The 23,008-nt window shown below is 39.3% G+C and overlaps 1 long non-coding RNA gene across 3 annotated transcripts in view; it reads left to right on the top strand.

The window, feature by feature from the left end:
* Positions 1-21,603, top strand: part of LOC124103996 (uncharacterized) — an 82,635-nt gene extending 61,032 nt beyond the window's left edge. The window contains exons 4-5 of one of the 3 annotated variants that reach the window (XR_006855349.2): positions 18,072-18,188; positions 20,165-21,603. This is a non-coding gene — a long non-coding RNA (uncharacterized LOC124103996). Of the gene's footprint in view, positions 1-18,071; positions 18,244-20,164 lie in introns of those variants that run through there. The other 2 variants (XR_006855350.2, XR_006855348.2) reach the window with 2 other exon arrangements.
* Positions 21,604-23,008: the final 1,405 nt, after the last annotated feature.

The following is a 23,008-nucleotide window of genomic DNA, read 5'->3' on the forward strand; positions in this document are numbered from 1 at the left end:
ATAAGTCACCATTTACTTGATAAATTGTGAGCCTAAATTAAATTCCTTGTCATGAATTCAGGACTGCCTTCTCTGAGGAATCTGGTTCTACTGATAACAGGGTCCCAATTGTTACAAAACTTCCAATCTGTCAGGATTCCCGACGACTTGGACACTCCTTCGGGACTCTGTTGCTATAGAAAAAGAAATGTGTCCAAGCATATTAATCCCATCTTTGAGTTTGTTTTGCATCCTTCTTGTTAGTAAATAGAGGAGGTTGTTGACTGGCCTGCATAGAACACAGTATTGACAAGGATTTGCTGAGGGGGAAAAAGAGTATAATTTCCAAATTAGCGGTGGGCACAGGAGAATACAAGAGAGCCAGAGGGAAATTGCAGAAGGCAAAGCCTGTAGAATAAATTGAGGGCAAGAATCATTCTAGACAGGTGTACTGAGATCCTGGAAAGAAGACATGGACTAGGACCCCAGAGTAAGTTAATTGGCCCATCCTTCAGCTCAGTATTTATACTAGGGATTGTCACTCCTTACAGGTCCGAGATGGTGTTTAGAATAAGTAAACCTTGCAAGGTTGCATTTGCTTACCAGTTGTAAGCTCGGCAGGAGCTCAAATACATAACATCTGAACCTTCTAAGACTGTACTTCTTACTCTAGACTTTTATAGTAGGTTATTTATGGAGCTTTTCCCAGAAGCTATATTTTCCAGCGAGATTGTTCTCTCTCCTCAGCTGCAATAAAATATGTGCCAGAAGCTTCCTGAGAAGCCAGTTCACCTCACAGTATCCCAGATTCCATCTTTGCTTGTGCCCTGCACCCAGAAGAAATCCATTTTCAAGTCACTTAGACACACCAGTCTATTTGGTACCTGCCTCTGTTTGCTCATATTTGGGGGTTTAGTCCCTCCACCTGCAGTGCTTTCCATCTGGCACCTCCCCTATGTCACCTCCTGCATTCTCCGACCTGATCTCAAGTTGCTCTCCTCTCTTCCTGGCCCACTGCTCTGCCGCCTCTTGTGCTGCTTTGGCTCTTTCCTTCAGCCATGATCCATGTCAGGAATACTTAGCTCTTCATCCTCATAGGCCTGCTTTCTAATTGTCCCTCGGGTCTCCACTGAAATGTCATTTCCTAGAGATACTTCTCTGATGATACAGTCTGAAGTCACAACATAGATATTTTATGATGCAGTATTTTTTTTAAAGAGAGAGTGTGTTTTTAATATTTATTTTTCAGTTCTCGGCGGACACAACATCTTTGTTTGTATGTGGTGCTGAGGATCGAACCCGGGCCGCACGCATGCCAGGCGAGTGCGCTACCACTTGAGCCACATCCCCAGCCCCTATGATGCAGTATTTTCAGTTCTTTGCATAGCATGTGTCAGTCTCAGATATCTTTCTTGTTTGCTGATGGATTGGCTTGCTTATTTTCTTTCTCCCACAAGAACAGGGGCTTGTCTACCTTCCTGGAAGCTACATTCATGTCTCTAGAATAGTACCTGGTACCTAGGAAAAGTCTGTAAGACTTTATTAGTGAATGAGGAATGAACACACAAAAAGAGGACTCAGTCCAAGAATCATTTCCTTAAGAAAACTTTCTCTAATCCCAGGATGTGACATATGCCCTTCTTATTGTTCCTCTAAAATTCTGTGCATAACTACCAATCATTCAGTATATTTTTAAAATGTGTGTTGAGCACTGACCACATGGCGGTCAGCATTCTAAGCTCTGGGACTACAGAAGCAAACCCCAGAGGCCCTCTTCTGTAAAGTTTTCAGTGTTGTTGAGGGATACAGATAATAAATGGATAAATTCCAGCAGTAATAAGTGCAGCTTATCCCATAAATGCTTTGATGAAAAACAAAGCAGGGGTAAGGGGGTTTAGGGAATGCCAGGTGGTCCAAAAAGAATTTGAGCAGAAATCTGCAGAAGGTGACAGCAAATCATGTAGATGTCAAGGAAAGGAGAATTCCAGATGTAAGGAACAAGGAAAAGGATCTGAGGAGTGGGTTTAGAACATCCTAAGAAAAGTAAAGAAGCCAAAAAGGAGTGGAGTGAGGGAAAGAATTACAGTTGACATCAAAGTTGGATCATAAGGGACCTTATGGGCCAAGATTAAGGACATGGAATTTCATTGAATGAGAGGAAAAGAGCAACATGATAAGACTTTCAGAGGCTTGCTTAGGCGCTTTGAACAGGGAGGAATGGTGGAACAAGAAGTGGTCATGGCAGGCTCTAACATGAGCAATGGAGAGAATGAGATGTCACTTGGTGGGCGCTTCCTCACCTGTCTTTAAGGACTGCACGTGTGTCTTATTCAGCTCATCCCAGTGGTCACTTAAGCAGCTGGTACATCATAAGCCATTTAACAAAAGCTTTCTTAGATTAGATTGATAAACATGCAGTAGGATGTTAAGCCAGCCCATGTGCCTTTGATCTACGTGCCTGTTTAGCGGGCCATTCTGTGGCATTGCCTTTGTTTCTTTCATTTAAACTCAGATGTTTAATGAAAATGCGCCAGTCTGATTATGTGAACTTCAATTAATTCTGCGTGTGACCTACAGAGTGACTACTCAGAGAGGAAAACAACAGTGGAAAGAACACCAAGCCCCCTCAAAGTGATGAACGCCCGTGGATTCAGAAAAAGGCACAGCGTTTAAGTGTGGCATTTAATTTGCTGGTGTTCACTAAGTGCCTTTGGCTACAAAGAGGATAGAAAAATAAGAACAAGGGGAATGAATTGAGAAAAATAAAAGCAGACTGGGGCGAAAGCATGTGGTGTGGGACCCAATAGATAAAAGGCTGATGATTCTTCCCCAGATACCACCTGTTCTTGCTTTCAAATCTCCTCTCCATTCCTGCTGCTCAGACCCTGCTCTAACCTGCAGGGCTGCAAGTAGTGAATGAAGATACAGCACCTTAACAGGTCTCTTCCTGCTTACCCCCACCAGGCCAGGAGGAAGGAACTCTTTTGTTTTTAAGTCCCCAGGGCCTAGAACAGAGTTCCATGTTGAGTAGGGTTTTAGAAAAATGTGCTTAGCAGAACCACCCACCACCAGCACCCTACTTGAGTCTTTCTATACACCACCACCAGAGCATCCTCTTGAAAGGTCATATTGTGGGTTCCTTTAGGTGTTGAATGGCGTCCATAGCCTCCAGGGTTTTAATGTGAGCCTAGCTATTTCTCCTGCTTTTCTGCTATTCCTCCTAACATTAGCAGTCAGGCCATTCTCAGCCTTGGAACACAGCTGGCCCATGGCTCGTTTTGGACTCTGAGATCTTATTCTCTGTACACATTTCAATTTTCCCCTCCTATCAGACATACCCTTTCACCACCAGCCACCCTTATCCCTGTCCTTCAAAGGCCATCTCAAAGCCTGACTTCCCAGTGACAGGTACCCAAAAGAATGCAAAAGAGACAGTAACTAGAAGAGATGTAATTGGAATAAAATTCACTTTTACATGTTAAAAAAGAAAAAGCTCAGAACATGATTAAGAAAATAGTTATTTCACTTATCAAAATAGTAACTTTTTGATTACTTTTGAACATTACATTAATAGGATGCAGGACCTAAAATAATACAGTTTTCAAAAATTCTGTGGAATCATGACTGAGTGGCTGTCATGTATGAGGCAAAAAAGACTAAAACAGTCGGCAATCATCTGCCTGCTGTATTGATTACTGAAATGATCTGAAATCAGGAGAGGCTCATGCTGATAACTCTCACCGCTCTTATTTCTAAATGTTAAATTAACAGTCCTTGTCTTAATAGGTGCCATTTGTTTCCTTTTGCACTTTTGCTAAACATAGCTTTCAAAAGTGATTTTCTTGTATGCCTTTGCAATTAAGTGTAATAGTGTGGTCTTCCAGGGAGAAATCCTCCCATGTGTTAGCTGCAGCCCTTCCCCTTCACTCTATGGAGCCTGCTGGCTTCCCAGGTGCATAGAGAAGTGTGAGAGTGAAACCTTCACACCTGCCACAGGAAAATCCTGCTTTCTGTCTCAGGATGGCATCGTAATGACTGCTGGAGGCACCAGAAGGGGTGGATGCTCATCCTGGGTGAAGGTGCCACTGGACTTCTTCTGTCTGGGGTTGGTCCTGTCTTCTTCACTGATGTCCCATCTGTCCATGTTTCCTTTGGCATCACAGGTCCAGCCCTGTCCTCTTGCTCATCTCCCCCCTCCCACGAGCCACAATTCGAGCACTGATCTTCTTAAGCAGAAGTCTTTACGGTGACATCCCTGCATCAGCATCTCCTCTCTTCCCTTCATAGTTGCATAAGGATAACTGCACGTTTTGAATGTTAATGTGTTCAAAACAGAACTCATTCCTCTTCCCATTTTCCTAGTTTCCCAACTGCCACTATTCCCAGCCTTCAAGACTTTCAACTCTTGGCTCATAATTCCTTCTTCCACCCTTTACAACCTGGGTCCAATCTGTTGCTGTCCCCATTGATTCATCTGCAAATTTCTTAGAAGTAAATGCAAATTTTCTTTGCATTTCACAAGTTTCTGGCTTTGCTCAATCTTCCACTTCTTAATAGCTGAATGGCTAAGGGGACCTTTTTCTGATCTCTCCCTGCCCTTGCCATGGTTTTGCTCTGGTCAGGCCATACAGCGCTGCTTTAAACAATCCTATCTGTCATGGTACTTCCCAGAATTAATTGATTCTCAGATGCATGGCTTTTCACATTTTTTTAAACATCTCTGAATTTGGAACTCATCTTACAAATAAGTGGTGTGGCATTGTGTATTTGACAGCACATTTCTTTTTTAGTGATATGTATAATACTGGAGCAGCTCCAGCACTGAAGCTATTTTAGATTCAATACAGTGCAGCCTCTTACATCCATTGAAGCATATAGGGGAAACAGCATGAATTTTTCTGTTATATATTCTGGTGTTCAAATCCTGAATCTGCAGATTACAATCCTATGATTCTGAGCACATTGTTTGATCTCTTTCATACACAGTTGACTCCTCTGTAAATGAATGGGTTAGTGATTATTTTCCAAGAAGGTTGTAAGAGATTTTTTTAAAAGTACCTTGTCAAGTGGATGGAATTTAGCCAATATCAATTTCCTTCTCTTTTACCCTTTTAATTCTTTCTCCTCATCCAGAACTTAGTACAATATGAAATTATTAATGCACATTTTTTTTCTTTTTTTGAGAACTAGGGATTGAACCCAGAGGTGCTCTGCCATTGAGCTACATCCTCAGTCTGTTTATTTTTATTTATTTTGTTTGTTTGTTTTTGAGACAGGATCTCACTAAGATGCCAAGGCTGGCCTCAAATTTGCAACCTCCTGCCTCAGTTTCCCAAGTTGTTGTGCCTAGCTATCATGAACGTTTATCTTTGGCTTTCTTGGGTATAATAAAAGATCTTTATTCTGGTCATTCTAAGGTCTGTGTGAAGGTTGTTTAGCATGTGGTAAAGAAGGCATGTGAATGGGAAGAAGATCCAGGAAATATTTATTGTCTTCTTTTTAAGAAGGGATTATTTAGCAAAACTAAACCAGAAGTTCAGACCAAAATACACCATGGTACTTCCATGGCAGAATACCTGAGACTGAGTAATCTATGAATGAACAGAATTTTTGTTGTATCATGGTTCTAGAGGCTGTAAAGTCCATGGTCAAGGTGCCCCCAGAGGTGGTGCCTGGTGAGGGTCCAGTCTCTGTCTCCAACATGGCACCTGAACACTGATTCTCTGGACAGGAGGATTACTCTATCTTCACATGGTAGAACATGGAAGGATAAAAGAAACTCCTGCTTTCTGCCCCTTTTCAGAGCAGCATTAATCCATTCGTGAGAGAAGAGCCCTTGTGAACTGACACCTCCCAAGAGACCCCACCTCCCAATTGTCTAGTTGAAGATTAAGTTTCCAACACGTGAAGTGCAGGGGATACAGTCCAACCATAGAATCAGAATCAGGATGTTAGCTTAAGAGAAGATCCCTCAACTATTTTCATCACTCTTTTGGCACATCAGCCTATTCTGTAGGCCTCTGTCCCTGGAGATCTAAATGTACAGAAAAGGTGCAGTTTGTTCACAAGGCAGGACTAGACATTTAAAAAAAAAAATGAAAGGAGGAGGAAAAAATGAAGGCAAAGTTCAGGTTTGCTTCCTCATTTCCTTTCTCTGAGCTTTGCTTCAGAAGAGGAGACGTACATTAGTAGGCAAAAGTAAGCCAGTAGATGGGCAACTCTTAGCACAGCTTTCCTCTGCCGTATGCGTAGGAAGCCCCCACTCCTGTTCCCCCTGGGGCTGGTCACGTCATGGCACTGGAGACCCTAAGGCTAAACTATCCCAGGCTGCCTTCAGTTACTATGTGTCACATATCCTGAGTTGAGAGTCTCCGCCAGAACCCATGGCAGAGACATGACCACACAAAAGGCTGGGGTTACAGTGGGATGGCACATGGGCAAAAGTCTGGAGCTCTTCATCTAGAACGGAGAAGTCTGGGATGCATCAGCTACAGAACACCAGGCTCTGAGCAAGCTGAGAAGGAAAGCCAGCACTTGGGTTTTATCTGCCCCAACTCCAGCCGTGACTGGCAGGCAATCAGTGGGCTCTGGATGAGCTATACTTGGCTAGGCATTCTGTTCTTCTGTGCCTAAGAACTCTTATTTCTCTCCCCGTGATATGAGGTAACCCAAATGTCATCCCAGGAGAGGGAGAAGCCATGACTTTAGAGAGACTTGGTGCCTTGGTCCAAGACAGAATGAGCTCTCAAGAAGATGGGAGGGGAGGGAGGGGGGTAGTAGAGGATAGGAAAGGTAGCAGAATACAACAGTTACTAATAGGGCATTATGTAAAAATGTGGATGTGTAACCGATGTGATTCTGCAATCTGTATTTGGGGTAAAATTGGGAGTTCATAACCAACTTGAATCTAATGTATGAAATATGATATGTCAAGAGCTTTATAATGTTTTGAACAACCAATAAAAAAAATTAAAAAAAAAAAATTTAAAAAAAAAAAAATAAATAAATAAAAAAGAATGAGCTCTCAAATAAACTCCATAAAAAACACCATTTTGAACTAAGGTTTAAACAAAGTAGAACTAAAAGTTCACTTTCTCCTCTTTGGCAAAGGATGGAAACATGGGCCAGAAACTAAAACTAACTTCAGACAAAATAAAGAAATTACGTTCTCTATGCACATTAAAGTAGTTAGATTCTGTGAGTTTTGTGTTAGCTTGACGTTACTATTAATTATTCAGTTGGGCCATCCTCATCCACACTGATGGTCCATCTGTGCCACCTGCTACCTTTCTTGCACTATTTGCCATCTCGCCACAGCCCTCCTGTTCCCTCCAGCCCAGTCTCCTTTTTGTCCCTATTTTTTTTTCTCCCAACTCTCTGCCTGCTCAGTCTCAAAATGCATTTCTCCCTATGGATGACATCACTGGATTTGTAATTGGCAAGATTTGTTGTGATGCCCTTGGTCTTCTCTGCACATTGTCAACTAATCACCCCTTTCCCATTTTCTGCTAATCAAATGGATGCTGCTTTCTACAGGGAAGTGCACATCTCTTCATTGAATCACACATCATTTCGGCTAAGGCCAGGACTCCAATCTGTTTAGTCACTTTACATTTCTCTGCTGTCCATCAAAAGCCTGGACAGACCTTATCAAATTGATATTCTCTGAAAGTAATATAAACATGTTACATCATCCATCTCCCATCCATGTGAGTGAGCCAGTTTATAGAAGCGGAAGGAAGTTAGAGATAAAAGACAAAAGGAAGGTATTATGTCATAATTGACCTTCATTGTCCCAGTTGGCTTCATTGTTCCAGTTTAATTGTAAACCTCAGCTCAGTTTCTGCAGCCTGGAGTGGCTCTTTTGGAATTCTTTGGCCTGACTTCCCAGGGTGGTCCTGTTGTTCTTCCTTTGATTTGTACTTATACACAAATTTCCTAATTTTTTTTCCTGAAGATAAAGTAGCGCCATTTGAGGAGGCTTCAGAATTTACTGGATGAGCTATACTTGGCTAAGCATTCTTTTCTGCTAAATTGTGGCTGTCTGATTACCTCCAGCAGTGGAAATCACCCAAAAGGATTAGTCCTTCAATAAACAGAATGGGAAGTAGCCCCCATTTGCAGGTGACATTTGAGTGTCCCAGTTGAATACAGTCATCACAAAACCTTTCTCAAATTCTGGTCATACAGTAGCTATTTTTTTTCCATCCTCATTTTTATTTATTTCTATTTTAGCAGAGGGAGAAGGCACCTTTTGACAAGTCTTCAGAGAATAAAAAGAGCACTATTTGAGAGGTTGTTTTGTTAATAATTAGATACATACAGACCCTTGAAAAAACTAACTTACCCAAGTTTCCTCATCTACAAAATAATTTCCTTCTACCTTTCAGCTCCCCAAGTTTATGATCTTGTGGCCTTTACCACCTGTTCCTAACAGGCCATGTCACATTACTGCCTTTGCAAGACTATTCTATATATGCAAAAGGCTGCCCTACCCTCTCTGAAGAAGAGTCTCCTATGTAGATGTCCTTCAAGACCAGCATGTATATTATCTCTTCAGTGGAGTCTACCCCAGGTCTCCAGGGACAGATTAAGGGGTTTGATCCCCTGAGCTTCATTCATTTATTCCCAGATATTGATGGAATTCTGCTGTGCACCAGGCAGAGTTATGAGTGCAGCGGATACCTCAGCGCTAGAAATAGCCCTGCCTCTTGGAGCGGACAGTCTCATAGAGAACACGGTCAGGAGCACCAGTGACCAGGGCGATGCCTGCTGCAGAGGAAATGCAGGGTGTTCTGTGTGTGCATATGGGGATGGTGATAGACTGTATGCAACTAGAGTCCTCAGGAAGGAAGGAAGCCTAGGTCTAAGCCGAATCCTGGATTCATGTAGAGGAAGAGATGACTAGTTAGAAAAATTGTTCCAGGCAGGGGGGAACACATTTTCAGAGGAAAATTTGAAAACTATCTGCCAAGCACCACTTCTGAGTGCTATGTAAACCTTAATTTGTTTAATCGTTGCTATGAGTCTAGAGGATAGATTCCATTTTCCCATTCTATTAGGTGGGGAAACTTAGAAATACAAATATAAATAACTGTTGAAGATCTGCTACAAGTAAGAGTAGTCAGGATTTGTACTGAGGGAGTTTGGCTCCCATGTCCATGTTCTTAATACCTGTACCAGACAACCTCTGACACTTGCACATTGGTAAAATTGTAGATGTGGATGTATGTGGACATGTAAATGTGTGTATATGTATGAACATGTATACATGTAAATATGTTTATATACTTTTAGATGTATATACGTATGTGAATACATCATACACACACACACACACACACACACACACACGCAGCCAGAGTATGAACAGAGAAGGAGAATGTGATATGACATAAAGTTGGAGAGTTGGACAAGGACCAGATCATGGAGGAGCTCATAAGTCAGGCCATGGATTCTAGACACTATCTTCAAAGTGAGAAGAATCTTAAACATGGTATAAAATGGTGTTAAAGCCCAAATTTAAATCCCATCTCAATTCCTACCTATGTGACTATGGGAAAGTCGGTTAACTTTTCTGCGCCTTCGTTTTTCATCTATAAAACAGGGATAATACTTCTTTATACTTCATAAGTTTAAGGTGTAAATAAGCATATGGCTGAGTAAAAGGAAATCTTTGCTAAAGCGGTCAGATTTGCATTTTTTGAAAGAACCTTCTGCCTCAAGTGTGGTTAATGGGTTAAAGGGAGCAAGAATGCAAGCAAGAAGATAATTTAGGGAGCTGCCATTGAAGTACAGGATACATGTACACTCAAATGTGGTTGTGGAAAGCAGTGATAAGCAGGAACAGAGCTAACTGGGTTTTCCCTCAGTCGCTCTTGGTGGTCAGATGTCCTACCACTGAGGGGTGCCGGGTGCCCACTTGCAACCTGGTTGAAGTTCCTTTATGCAGTGAGCTTTGCCAGCTTATGCTCAGTGCAGGTGCTCACCAGCTGCCATATTGCCACTCTTTCTCTGCCTCCAGAAGCTCCTAAAATTGTCTCCATGTGCATCAATCCCTGATAGTCAGAGGTTTTGCCTTAGTCCCCAGTTGAGTTCTGCTTTACCACACAAAATTTTTAGGGCTGTCTAGAGGTTAACTCTCAAGCACAGCTGTCAGGTCTGAGCCTTGAATTGTGAAATGGTTGATTTGATTGTCAACTTGATTGGATTCAGAGATGCCAAGAATTAAGAGGTGTATGGGTATGTCAATTGTCTGGGAATGATTGGCATGTGGGATATCCTACTGAAATGGAGACCCCTCCCTAAGCATGGGCAGGGCTGACCAATAGGATGATGGCTTGGATGGAATAACAGTTGGAAGAGCAAAGTAGCAGCAGCAGATGCAAGCTCCATTCATCTTGAACGGGTTCTTGATTGCTGCTGCTATGATGGTGAAGATATCGGATTCTAGCTTCCTTCTGGATTATCTGGAAGCCTTTGGTCTCTGACTAGGGTAGGAACGTTGATCCATCCTGTTCTGGGGCTTCAGCCTCTTGGACTGTGCAACTACTGGTTCTTCCAGCTGTTTAGCCTGTAGACAGCCATTGTCAACTATCACCTTCTGGTCACATAAGCCAACCTAATAAGTCCCCCTTTTGTAATTATACTTCCTGTGGATCTGTTCCTCTAGAGAACCCTAATACAAGTTGTCTTCGTGAATCTTTAAAGGAACTGTCATGTGACCTCATGTTTTCTGATGACCGCTTTTAACCCTGGGATCAGGAGTGGTCAGTGGGGCTTGATTTAGGACCTGCTTTTCCCAGAATTGCCTCTTTTAGTTGTGTTCCCATATATCTCTTAGTTAAGTATCTTATGACCAAGAAAAAAATTGCAGGTGACATAAAGTCAGTATTTGTAATAGTTCTGATGAAATTGTAGCCATTGATGATGTGGACCTGCAGGTTGTCCTGACCAGTGCACTTGGGCAAGTCATTCTATCCAGAGAGCATTCACAGATATAAACCCTAACTCATCTTTGGTACAGTGGCCCATAAAACTAGTCTGAGTTCTAAGATCTTCTCTGCTTACTTTCTTCTGCAAGAAGAACATTCTGGAAATGGAACACAGAGATTGAAACAAATTCCAACCAGTGCTGTCATCATCACACTTTGACCTTCAGAAGCTGTATCCTTAGGACAGTAATATTGTTGCTATTCAAAAGTTTCTGAACCTGCTCCATGTTCTTCTGAATATTTTTAATGGTGGCAGATGTTGATCCTTTTGAGAATGGATTTTATTTCTTTTTAAAGTGATATTTTAAAAGCCATGTTTTATAGACGTGAAATCTGGAGAAATGCCACTATTAATCCAAACTAACTTCAACTATAAAGTGACAAGCTGTTTTGAAGTATGAAACAAGATTTTTTTAAAAATATTCTTTAGTTGTTGATGAACTTTTATTTTGTTTTATTTATTTGTGGTGCTGAGAATCGAACCCAGTGTCTCACAAATGCTAAGCAAGCACTCTTCCACTGAGCTACCATCCCAGCTCAAAACAAGATTATTCTTATGGAGGAAATGTCTTGAGCAATGGTGGAGTTGATGGAATGAGTGATCACTGCCCATCATAATAACTTAGGACAGCCTAAGTTATTATGGGATTACTAAGGGATTATTCTAAAAAAAAAAACTGGGTAGCTACACTTCTGTTTTGCATTCAGATAGTGTCCTATAGTATGGAAAATTAGAAAACATTTTGGAAAATATTTATATTCAAAGGTTCTTTTCCAAGCAATGACAGTGTAAGGCCGATATGAATTCAGAATTGATGGTCCTGTGTTTGGGGGTTAGGGGATAAAACTTAGTTAATATTTGTTTCTTAAAAGTTGCTTTATTGTTATGTAATCTTAGTATTTAAACGTTTGCATCTTATTGCAAGGTATAAGATTTGTTAGGGATTTATTTGCTGGGTTTTAGCTTTCAGATCCATTCAACACATCATAATAAGCATGATAAATTAGCTTCCCTGAGAATTTTTAAAACAAGTGAGATGGTTTTAAGTAAAAAAGATAAAATCAAATTACTTTCCTGAGCTTTTATACTTAAAATGATGAAATAAGTAAAGGCACATAAAATGTGCTGACAACAAGTTAGTATTCCAATAAATAGTAAATTAGATTCCAGCATCTGCAGGGCCTGGACATTAGGCTAAAAGCTAAACTTATTTTTTTTTAAGTATGTAATAAATCTTGTCTTATTGAGCACTTTAGATTCCAAGTGGTTTTTACTGCTTATTGACCATGCAGATATATGGCGTATGTTTGTCCAAAGTGGTGTTTTATATTACATGAGGTGAATATTTCATTTATTTATTTCTTCCCTGTCTTCAGGAGTTGCTTGATTTTATCTTTTTTCATCATTTTCTGCCCATAAAGACTTACGAGACAGAAGAGTTTAATGGAACAAAGCTGGAAACAGAATTTTTTTTTAAAACAAAGTTACTAAAGTAGAAAGACATGTTGCTATTGCTGAATAGTTTATTCCATTGTATAGACATCTCATATTTATTCATCCACTGATCACTTGATAGAAATTTGAGTTGTTTCTACTTCTTTGATCATTAGGAATAATGCTGTAATTAACACTCACGTTATCAGCTGACCTTGTTGTCTGTATTTATTTCTTGCCTTATTGTCCTGACTAGAATATCCAGCAGAGTGTTGAATACAAAGGGTCAGGGTGGGCATTTTTTTCTTATTTCTAATCTTAAGGGGAAATTTTTCCGTCTTTCTCCATTTAGTATGATGATAGCTGTTGAGTTTTCATAAATGCCTTTTATCCGGAGTGAAGAAGTTTGTTTCTACTCCTAATTGCGTGAGTGCTTTTATGATGAAAGGAAGAGTGTTGAATTTTGTCAAATGATTTTTCTGTGTCAATTGAGATGATCATGTGGGTTTTGTTCTGTCCTATTAACATAACAAATTTCAATTGGTTGACTTTTTGATATTTAACTAATGTAGTATCACAGATAAATCCTACTTGGTAGTGTTGTATAATCATTTTTATATGCCAATATGCTGTTAGATTAGGTTTTCTAGTATTCGTTGAAGAGGTTTGTTTTATATTCAGAAGAAATATTGAAGCAATCTTTTTGGGAAAGTTTTTGTCTGGTTTTTGTAGCAAAATCATACCAGTCTCAGAATAAGCAGGGAAGTGTGTCCTCTGCTTCTATTTTTGCACAAGTTTGTGAAAAATTGGTATTAATTATTCTTTAAATGTTTGGTAGAACTTGTAAGTGCATCCATCTGGACCTAGGAGTTTCTTTTTGTGCAGTATTTAATTTTTAATTGCTATTCAATCTCTTTTTAAAGATGTCTTCACATTGTCTATTATTTCTTAAGTCAGTTTTGCTAATTTGTGTCTTTAGGAATTTGCCCATTTCGTCTAATTTACTAATTCATTGGCATACAGTGAGTTGTTTCTAGTATATTCTTTAATAAATATTATTCCTGTAAGGTCAGTAATAATTAACCTTTCTTTCACTCCTGACTATAGTAATTTGAGCCTTCTTTATTTATTGCTATTGCTTATCCATTTTGTTGATCCTTTCAAAGAATCAAAGTTTTTTTTGTTTTGTTGATTTTGTTTTCCTGTTTCACTAATTTGTATCATAATCTCTTACTTCCTTGCTTCTGCTAACTTAGTTAACTCTCACTTCCTCTTATTTTCCTAGTTTCTTAAATTATTATGTTTGGTAATTGGAGATCTTTTTTTAATATAATTATTTATAGCTATAAAATTTCTTTTCTGTACTGCTTTAGTTGTATCCCATAAGTTTTGGTCTGTTGCATCTTCATTTTTATCCATCTAAGTATTATTTTATTTCCCTTATGATCTCTTCCTTGACCTGTTACTATTCACAAATATATCAGTTTCCAAAAATTGGTGAATTTCCCAAATTTCTTTGTGTCACTAATTTCTAATCATTCCTTGTATTCAGAGAAGATACTGTGTGTATTATTTAAATCCATTTGACTTTATTAAGTTGTTTTAAATGAATGTATGTACCATCCTGGAGAATGTTTTGTGTGTACTCTAGAAAAAAACGTTCAGCTGCTGCTGAGTAGATTATTGTAGATACGTTTGCTGTAGTTGGTGTTGAGTATTGGTCAAGTCTTCTAGTTTTCTGTCTTCCCGGTTGTTCTTTCCTTAGTGAATATGAGAAGTTCAGGTCTCCAACTATCATAGCTGAGTCATCTGTTCCTCTCTCCATTTCTGACCTTTCGCCATGTCTTTGGGGACTCTGCCCTTACATATTCACTCCTGCTTGACACATCTTCCTGATGAATTGAACCTTTTATCATCATGCACTATCCCTTTTATTTCTAATTATATTTTATGCTTTATATGTCTGATCTTCATAGAGCCAGTCAAACTTTCTTCTGGTTACTGTTTGCATGATGTGTTTTTCTTGTGGTTGCTGTTTGCAAGGTATGTTTTCCTATCCTTTTATTGTCTGTCTATTTGTATATATGAATTTATTTTTCTCCACATTTTTATTGGCACATTATAGTTGTACATATGCTGGGATTTGTTGTTACATATTCATATGTGCACAATATAATTTGGCCAGTATCATTCCCCAGCACTTCCCTCCTCCTTACCTTTCTTCTGTTCTACTGATCTTCCTTCATATATATTTAAATTTAAAATAGTGTCTTTAGGCAGCATTAAGTCAAATCTTGTTTTTATCTTCATTGATAATCTTTGACTTTGGATTGTTTAATCCCTTCACATTTAATTGATATTGTTGTACTTGGATTTACATCTGCCATTTTACTTTTTTCTATCTCATGCTTCTTGTGTTCCTCTGTTGCTCTTCTAGTACTCTGCCTTTGCAGTAAGTGAATATTCTGTAGTGTAGCATTTTAATGTTTTTTTCTCACTGCATTCAAGTTACATTAATAATTATTTTAGGGCACATGCATCTTAATTTATCTGAATCTATTTATAATTTTTAACAGTTTTACAAGCTATAGAAAGATGTCTCCTGAATAGCTCTTATTCTTTTGTACCTTTTTTGCCTCTTACTGTTATACATGTTTTATATATACACACATATATAATATATGTATATAAGTCCAGTGGTCTGTTCTAATTATTACTTTGTATCAATTTGTTCTTAAAGAATCTGGGAGGAACAAGTGCCGGTTTATAACTTCTTTTATATTAACCTTCATATTGTCCATGTATTTTCTCTTTACTTGTTTTAAATAAGATCTTCTTCAGCCATCATGCCCTGCTTAACAACAGGGTACCCTCTGAGAAATGTGTTATTTGGCAATTTTGTCATCGTTTCATAATCATAAAGTGTACTCACACAAACTAAGATGGCTATGATGTCACTAGGTGATGTAATCTTATGGGACCATCATATCTGTGGTCGGTCATTGACCAAAATGTTACTATGCAACACATAACTGTATATCCAGTGTCAGCCAAAAAGACAGAGAAAAGGTTATATGGATTTTAGATTGTGCATGGCACAACTAAGGGGTACCATTCATATAGCAGTGGTTTTTGTATATATTTAGTTTGACAATTTATTGGCAGATGGCCAAAAATGTCTTGTCTTAATGATTTCAGTAACAGTTTTCTAGGATCTGGAAATAAAATGTCAGGAAGAAGGGGGTTTTTCTGAATCATACAGAGCGGAGTGTGATCCCTAGTGGCAGCCCCACGAGGGTCTGGAACTAAGAGATTGGGTGGTGCTCTGTCCTCCATTCACTCAAAAGGGAATCAGCAAATGAGTAAGCTTGATTGCAATGCCTACCTCGAAACAAGCATAGGTTTCTTTACCATTCACCTGGCCTCAGCTGTGTAGTTTTCCCAGACAGATTACCATATGGTATCTTCCATGGACAAGCCAAACAGGGTAGGGAAAGTTCCTTTTGTGCCACAAGTATGAATCCAAGAAGTGGCAGAGAATACCTGAGATCTTACCACACCTGGGCATTGGCCTTGGACCAGTGGTCCCACCAACAGGTCAAGCCCAGTGAATCCCAGACTCTGGCCAACCAGTCGAGCCATCCATTCTCTTCCCAGCTTTTCTCTGAACACATTGTTCACACTAGACTGTGAATTTCCTTCTCAGTACAGGAGACCAGAGCCACATGTCAAGGGGGATTCTGTTCCCACCAAGGGGAGACCATGTTCCCAGCACTTGCCACAGCTCTTTGGGCATCTTCCCAAGGATGGTGAGGTATAAAAGTTCATCTTGTTATTCTAAAACATCAGAAACAGGTCCTAACTTGGCAGGAGGTTAATTTACTCTATGGCATTTAAAGCACTCAGAAAAATTCACAACATAAGTGTTATTTCTTTGGGGGCAGGGGTACTAGGGATTGAACCCAGCAGTGCTCTCCCTCTGAGCTACATCCTCAGCCTATTTATTTATTTAGGGACAGGGTCTCTCTAGGCTGCTGAGGCTAACCTCAAACTTGCAATCTTCCTGCCTCAGCCTCCTAAGTCCCTAGGATTACAGGCCTGTGTTGCTATGCACAGCTGAGTGTTATTTCTTTATCCTTTTGATTTGCTGGGAACATGACATCTTGCAAGTCATGGACTTCCATTATTCATCAAATTAGATTATTTTATGTCCCCATTCTGACTTTACATTACTAGATAATTTCTGTGCTCTATTGAAACTTGGTAATTAAATAAATACCCAATGGAATTTACTATGATAGTGAAGTATTATGCTTATCTCCACTGCCCAGTAGTCACATGCAGCCAGTGAGCACTTGAAATGAACTTCTAAATTTTCATTCATTTTTATTTAATTTTAAATAGTCTCAGCTGGAGGCACTCAGATGAGATGCTCAAGTTATCATCTGAGATGTCCCTTTGCTTAATATTGTATGATTAAATCTTGCAAGGTACATTAAAAGGAAAAGCCCCCAAATCCGTGCATAAAGGTCTGTATGTAATAAAAGTCATGGACTGGGTCATGGAACTATATTATACAGAAACTGTCATAGATCTACCAGCCTTCCAAAAACTAAACTCTGACGTAAGCGAAATCTAGTATATACACATTGTGTGGGGACCATCAACAAGAAACAGGCAGCACAGAAAGTTCCAGGGGTCTGCCTGAGCTGAAGAGGAAGACCTACCTTCTGTGCTTCCATCTCCCTGTCTCTCATGAAGACTTCAGCAGAGGTGGGGGAGAGTGTTGTTCCTGCTTGTGGGGAAAAATGGAAGGAAAAAAGAAATCTTCAAAGCTGCAATTGGAAACATTTACTTTATGCAGATAGCAATTGAGTAAAAGGAATGAAACCCCCTACTGCTCAGTGTAGTACTTTTCAAAGAGCATGCTTGTAAAAGTTTTTACAGTCTTGCAGACTTTTCCCTGGGAGTCTTTGAAGTCAGGAGACAGAAAACATTATTAGGCTCCCTCCTCAGCGGGGCGTGCCTTTTATTGTTTTCCAGCACTCATTTTTCAGATACATGTGGATGAAAGCCAAGCTGCACACAGATAAAACAGACATAACCAGAGTATCTGTCCCCAGGGGGAAGCATGATATTAACAGGGTTATGGGAGATTTTTTTGTTTGTTTAAAACAATGTAAATGCTTAACTTGGGATCAGTATATATTAATGCCATTGTGATTTTCCCCTTCTCATATTAAAACATAACAGTAATATTTTACACTGTGATTTAATTGCCGCAGATACTGTGGTAACCTTATCCCAGCTGCATTCTTCTTTTTAATTCTGTTACCATTTCAATACAATGAAAGCCTGCACCCCAGTGCATCTGACATTTCACATTTCCTTTTCTCTGAGCTCATGGGAACTGTATAATCAGAAATAAAATAAAAATTTTAAAAAGAAATTATCATGTTCCTTCCCAGCCCATCATAGAATTTAAAAAAATGTCACTTTAGATGGATCTTGAAAAAATTACTTTCCCTCTCTGAAGGAAAATGTGCTGCAAAGAGAGAAGTTGAAAGTCACCCTAGCTTGACATTGTGAGCAAGAGCAGAGCCCACAGGTGACTTTAATTTTCCCGCAGGGGAATTAATGCTGCCTCATCCATTTGTCCCCAGGTCATAGATCTGTACTGGGGCGTTGATGAAGATGAATGGGACAGCCCTGAGCTCCAGAAGACACGCATGAAGCTGCTGGAGGATTGCTTGAAAACTTCTGCAGGTCCATGTTTTGTTGTGGGTATAAAAACACTAATGCTTTATATTAAACCCTAGATGAATGTGACTGACAGTTCTTGCCGATTTGTGATTCTTAAGGGGCTTCTAAAAATCATGAAAATGGGGGAGGGAATTACATATGTTTTAAAAATGTTAAACTGTCTCCTCACCCTCAACATGTGAGAACAAAACCTTCTTCAGCATTTCATAGGAAGCGCTGCAAATTAACGATGAATAATTTGAAATGTTAGCTGAAGGGATAGCTTGGGTTGATGATTTCTACACCTTGTGAGCAGCAGTAAGGATTACAGTTCAGTCCTAGAGTTATTAGCGTAGTTTTATCTTATCTCACCATTTAGTTTATTGCATTATGGTATTTCCGTTTCTCAACATTAGAATTTCTGGCATTTTTTAACAGAGTGGCTGCATAGTATATTGAAGTGAACAAAATATACTGTGTCAAATCCACCAGTACAAAATGGTACCCTGTGAAAGAGTTCATTTCTGTAATGACTTTCAAAGGCTCATTATAAGCTAGAGATTTTACAAGTGTAATGTCATTCATTACAAGTTCAGTATTATTTTCTGCAGAATGCTCACTCCTCTGGGTAGCATGTGATAGTAAGGTAAGTGAGTCGTTCTGTGGCAGGTAATTGTGTAAAACCACTGATTTGTTTAAGAACCTTGTCTTGAATCCAGACAGATTCTTCTAATCCATTGTAACAGGATGCTCTGAGGCTGGGTGGTTATTAATGAGGGCTATGAAGAAAATACTATATCATATCATTAAAAGCTAGAGACAGTATATCCATAAAAGGTTATTAACATTTATATACATATGCATCTATTTTCCTGTCCACATAGGATAGGAAATCCCTGCAGAGATGACTTCAGAAATCTGACCTGCTAATGTCAAAGTTTTTACTAAAAGAATTAAAGGGAGTATAGAGATTTTGTATGTGCCAGGAGCTATTGCTAGTACTGGGAGTATGGCAGAGTCACCCATGTAAAAATGTCATGTAATCCAGATTCTTATGATTTAACCTTAGACTTGAATACAGATAAAATTTCCTGTCCTCATTGAGCTTGCATTCTTATATGAATGAAAGGGGAGGCAAAAAAAAGAAAAGAGAAAAAAGAAACAAGGAACTAACTAAAGGAAACAATAAATCAGATGGTCATAAGTGCTATGGAGGGAAAATACAGAAAGAGCAGAGAGAATCCCAGAGAGGAAAAAGATTTACTATTTTCTGTAGAGCAGTTGGAGAAGGCTTCAATGATGAAGGTGACTTGAAGGACAAATGGGAAGAGAAACTGGAAAGCAGACTTACATTCCAGGGGAGGGGAAGGCTCTGCTTGGCTGCCTTGCCTAAAGGAAGAGCAAAGGCAGAGAATGGAAGTGTGGGCTTGTCATGGGCTTTGGAATCTTTTTTGTTGTTGTTGTTTAGAGATGAACTATCCATTTTGGAAAGAAAATTTCATTAAGACAGTTCTCCAATCTTGACATTGATTATAAATATTTAATTTTTGCTCAGAGTAACAAAGGAAGCCACAGAAGTGTGTTGAGCAGAGGACTGAAATTAGACAAGTCCCATCTTAAAGATGACTTTGGCTGTTGGGTGCAGAACTGGGCAGACCAGGCAGACCTTTAGAGAGCTTTGCAATAGCACAAATGTGAAATACACCCAGTGTAGGGGATTGGAAAATGAGCGTCTAAAAACAGTGACCTGTGTTCTCAAAGATTCAGAATAGGCCTAAAAGCCATGGTAATCATCTGAAGGAAGAATTAAAACACTTTCAGAGGATAGGACCAGGACTAGGGGATGGAAATTATAAGGAAGCCTCTTTCAGTTTTGGGTGAGGAAGTCAAAGGGCATAGCTTCCTCTCAGGTTTGGGGGTCACATGGCCCTGGGCTCTGATTGTCATAGTTGAGTGGCACTGGATGACTTATTTCACTGTTCTAACACTTAGTTATACCCTCCTCTACTTTTAGAAAAGGAAACTAACAAAGCTGTCTATAAAAAATATAGACCACTACAATGGAAGATGGCAGAGGTCACATTCCATCATGCTCCAAAAAGCCAGATGTGGAAAGCATCACAGGATGAGAAGACTCTGGGGTAGCTCATCTGCCATGATCTCCATAGCTGTATCTTAATTCAGCCTAAGAAGTTTGGGATTGAGAGAGACATTCTCCCCCTTTTATAAACCTGTAGACTGTCAAACTAACTAAAATTACTCTTGGCTGTTAACTCCAATAACTTGCTAGAAGGAGAAGGAATGAGTAATTTGTAGACTGCAAGTTTGTGCAGTTCTGAGAGTAAAAGCAAACTGATGGGGCAGGAGCAACAACTTCATTGCATGGAAACAAATCATCTGTCCCTCCTTCTGCTCCCTGTTTCAGGCTTAAACTCAGGGCAAACCACAGTGAAACCCTGCAGAGCAAGACAGGATTGTTCATCCCGTAGTCCCAACTACACAAGGCTTGCTCACTGCTTCTAGGAAAAAGTACACTTCTTCTGGCCATTCCTGTTGTAACTATGGTAACAGGCATGTGTGTATCTCTTTTGCACAAAAACTTCCTTGCCTAGTGCTCCTTTCCAGTATTTCTAAAAATCATAATGACCCCTGGGAAATGAAAAGCTGGGCATGTTACTTACCCTAATGCTAAAGTCTGGGCAAGAAAATTCACTATTACTAAATGAAAAAAAAAATTATAACTTAACAGATACTAGCCCTTTATGTTAAATACAGATGAATTCATGACCAAAGTTTTCATTTTAAATACCCAAGGAATGAGGTCCAGAGGGAACTTCAACTTAAGTATTATTTGTGCTTGATGCTCTTCAACTTTATTTTCTAAAGCATAATTGGCATGTGGCTGTGCTGGCAGTCCTACAGAGCAGTTTTCACACGTTTTTTGGTCACAAAGAGATAAGGTTCTAGAATAAGGGCACCTGGACATAATGTCAGATCCTGCTTGTGGAGAACTCGCTCAGGGGAGATCTCTACTGAGGGAGAACAACATTAGTATAAGGGGGGCAGAAGGAGGAAAAGCCCGGAATTTTGTATTTCACAGCCTTGGTGAAGGCCCTAGTTCTGACAGGCTGTCTACCACACTTTATCATATCCACAAAGGTGAGGACATAATAATGGTAAGCATAAAAGTAAATTTTGAATTAACTTCAAAGGTTTGTTGTGGGGATCAGATTGATCGTGTAGAGTTTTTGTGAAGTTTACAAAAAGTTACACAACCATTAGTTATTTTTAAACTATGATTTAGGTTATTCTTCAGTGAGAATGAAATTTTCACTCATATTGAACATTTATATGATATTGAATGTTTTCCCTTAAAAAAAAATGTTGGGATAGTCAACATGTAAGAAGGATTAAGACTTGATTCAGTCAAATATTAAAGTGTTTTAAAACTTCGTTCTTATGTCAATATTTTTTAAAAAGCTTTATAAAATGTATACAGTATATATTATTGTGCTAGATGCAAATTCACTGGATTTTCTGAATAAAATCTTTACCTGCTCCCAAGGAAGATCTTGACCAGGGCCGCAGTTAACAGGGAAACAGCTCCCAGTTGAGTCCAGAGTCACCACCTGCCTCATCTTTAAAGTGTAGAGAACTACCTCAGCTCATGCAGTGGGCCTCTCACCTGTCCCACCCCATAGACCATTTAAATAACCTATTGTAGAGCAAGAGGAATTCCACCTTTTGGAAAGAGCAGAGTCCCTGTAATACTGTCTCATCTCCATTGTTCTCTATGGTATGTACTTATGGGAAGAGGAAGTTTTCTTCTTGTTATCTCTCCAAATTTGGAACACCCCAAAAGAATTGCTTGTGGAATTAACTCTGAACTCTTGAGTGAGAACCTGCTTTTTGGCCAAAAAAAAAAAAAAATGATTTATCCATTTCAGGAGATTCAAAAAAGAAAACTAAATCTAAGGGAATTAGAATGAAAAGATACCCTCATCAGAATGCAACAGATTTTAAAATACTTCTAAAATTTTCCTAGTGTTCTTTGTACCTAAAGAGAAAAATCTGATATAGCATTTTAGAGCTGGAAAGGGCCTTAGTATCATCTAGTAACTAAGTGATCTAAAATACTGATTTTTACACAGAAAAAAAATGAAACCCAAGGAAGTGAAACAAATCAGTATTTCCTGAGCTCCTAAGATTTATATTTTATACCAACCCATTGAGGCAGCTATCTTTTAGTTCTGACATTGTGGGTGCTAAGATTTGAATGGTTTCTGCTTGAAGTCACAACTAGTGATATATAGAGGCGGGCTTCCAACCTAGGTCTCTTCAGTCACAAAGTCCACACTCTTCTATTCCAAGTCCCTAAATGTTTTTATTAGAAGCTGTGGTAAGGTGAAGAACCCAAGTCCCTCCACATATGGTAATGTCCTGTTTGTTTTCTTTGTGGCATTCTCTAGCAGTTGAGTGAGTCAGCAAGTAGCCACTGATCTAGTGTGCAGTGTACTTTTCTCTGGTGGGAAATAAAGCTGTGTTGCTCAAGGCTTTCTTAAGATTGTTTAAGTCAACTATTAAATTCTCTAATGAACCTGAACTTCTTCATCTCTTTTCCTTGGACAGAGAAACTTGAAGCTGCCTAAAATTTATGCTGGAAAAATGCCAAAAATGCAAATCATGGGCGGGGGAGAGTCATAAAGGTTTCTGAATTTTCCCCTTTGAATTTCCTTAGCATCTGCTCACAATACACAGTCCAGATCAACCAACCTGAGAGCTCAGTTTGGTTCTAGTAATGCATATTTCACGTGGTAGCCTAAAACAGCACAAGGAAATCTATGTAGTGCCCATCATG

The sequence above is a fragment of the Marmota monax genome, unplaced genomic scaffold (assembly GCF_021218885.2).
Source record: "Marmota monax isolate L192 unplaced genomic scaffold, Marmota_monax_Labrador192_F-V1.1 WCK01_AAM20220418_F8-fsc01242, whole genome shotgun sequence".
Classification (NCBI taxonomy): Eukaryota; Metazoa; Chordata; class Mammalia; order Rodentia; family Sciuridae; genus Marmota; species Marmota monax.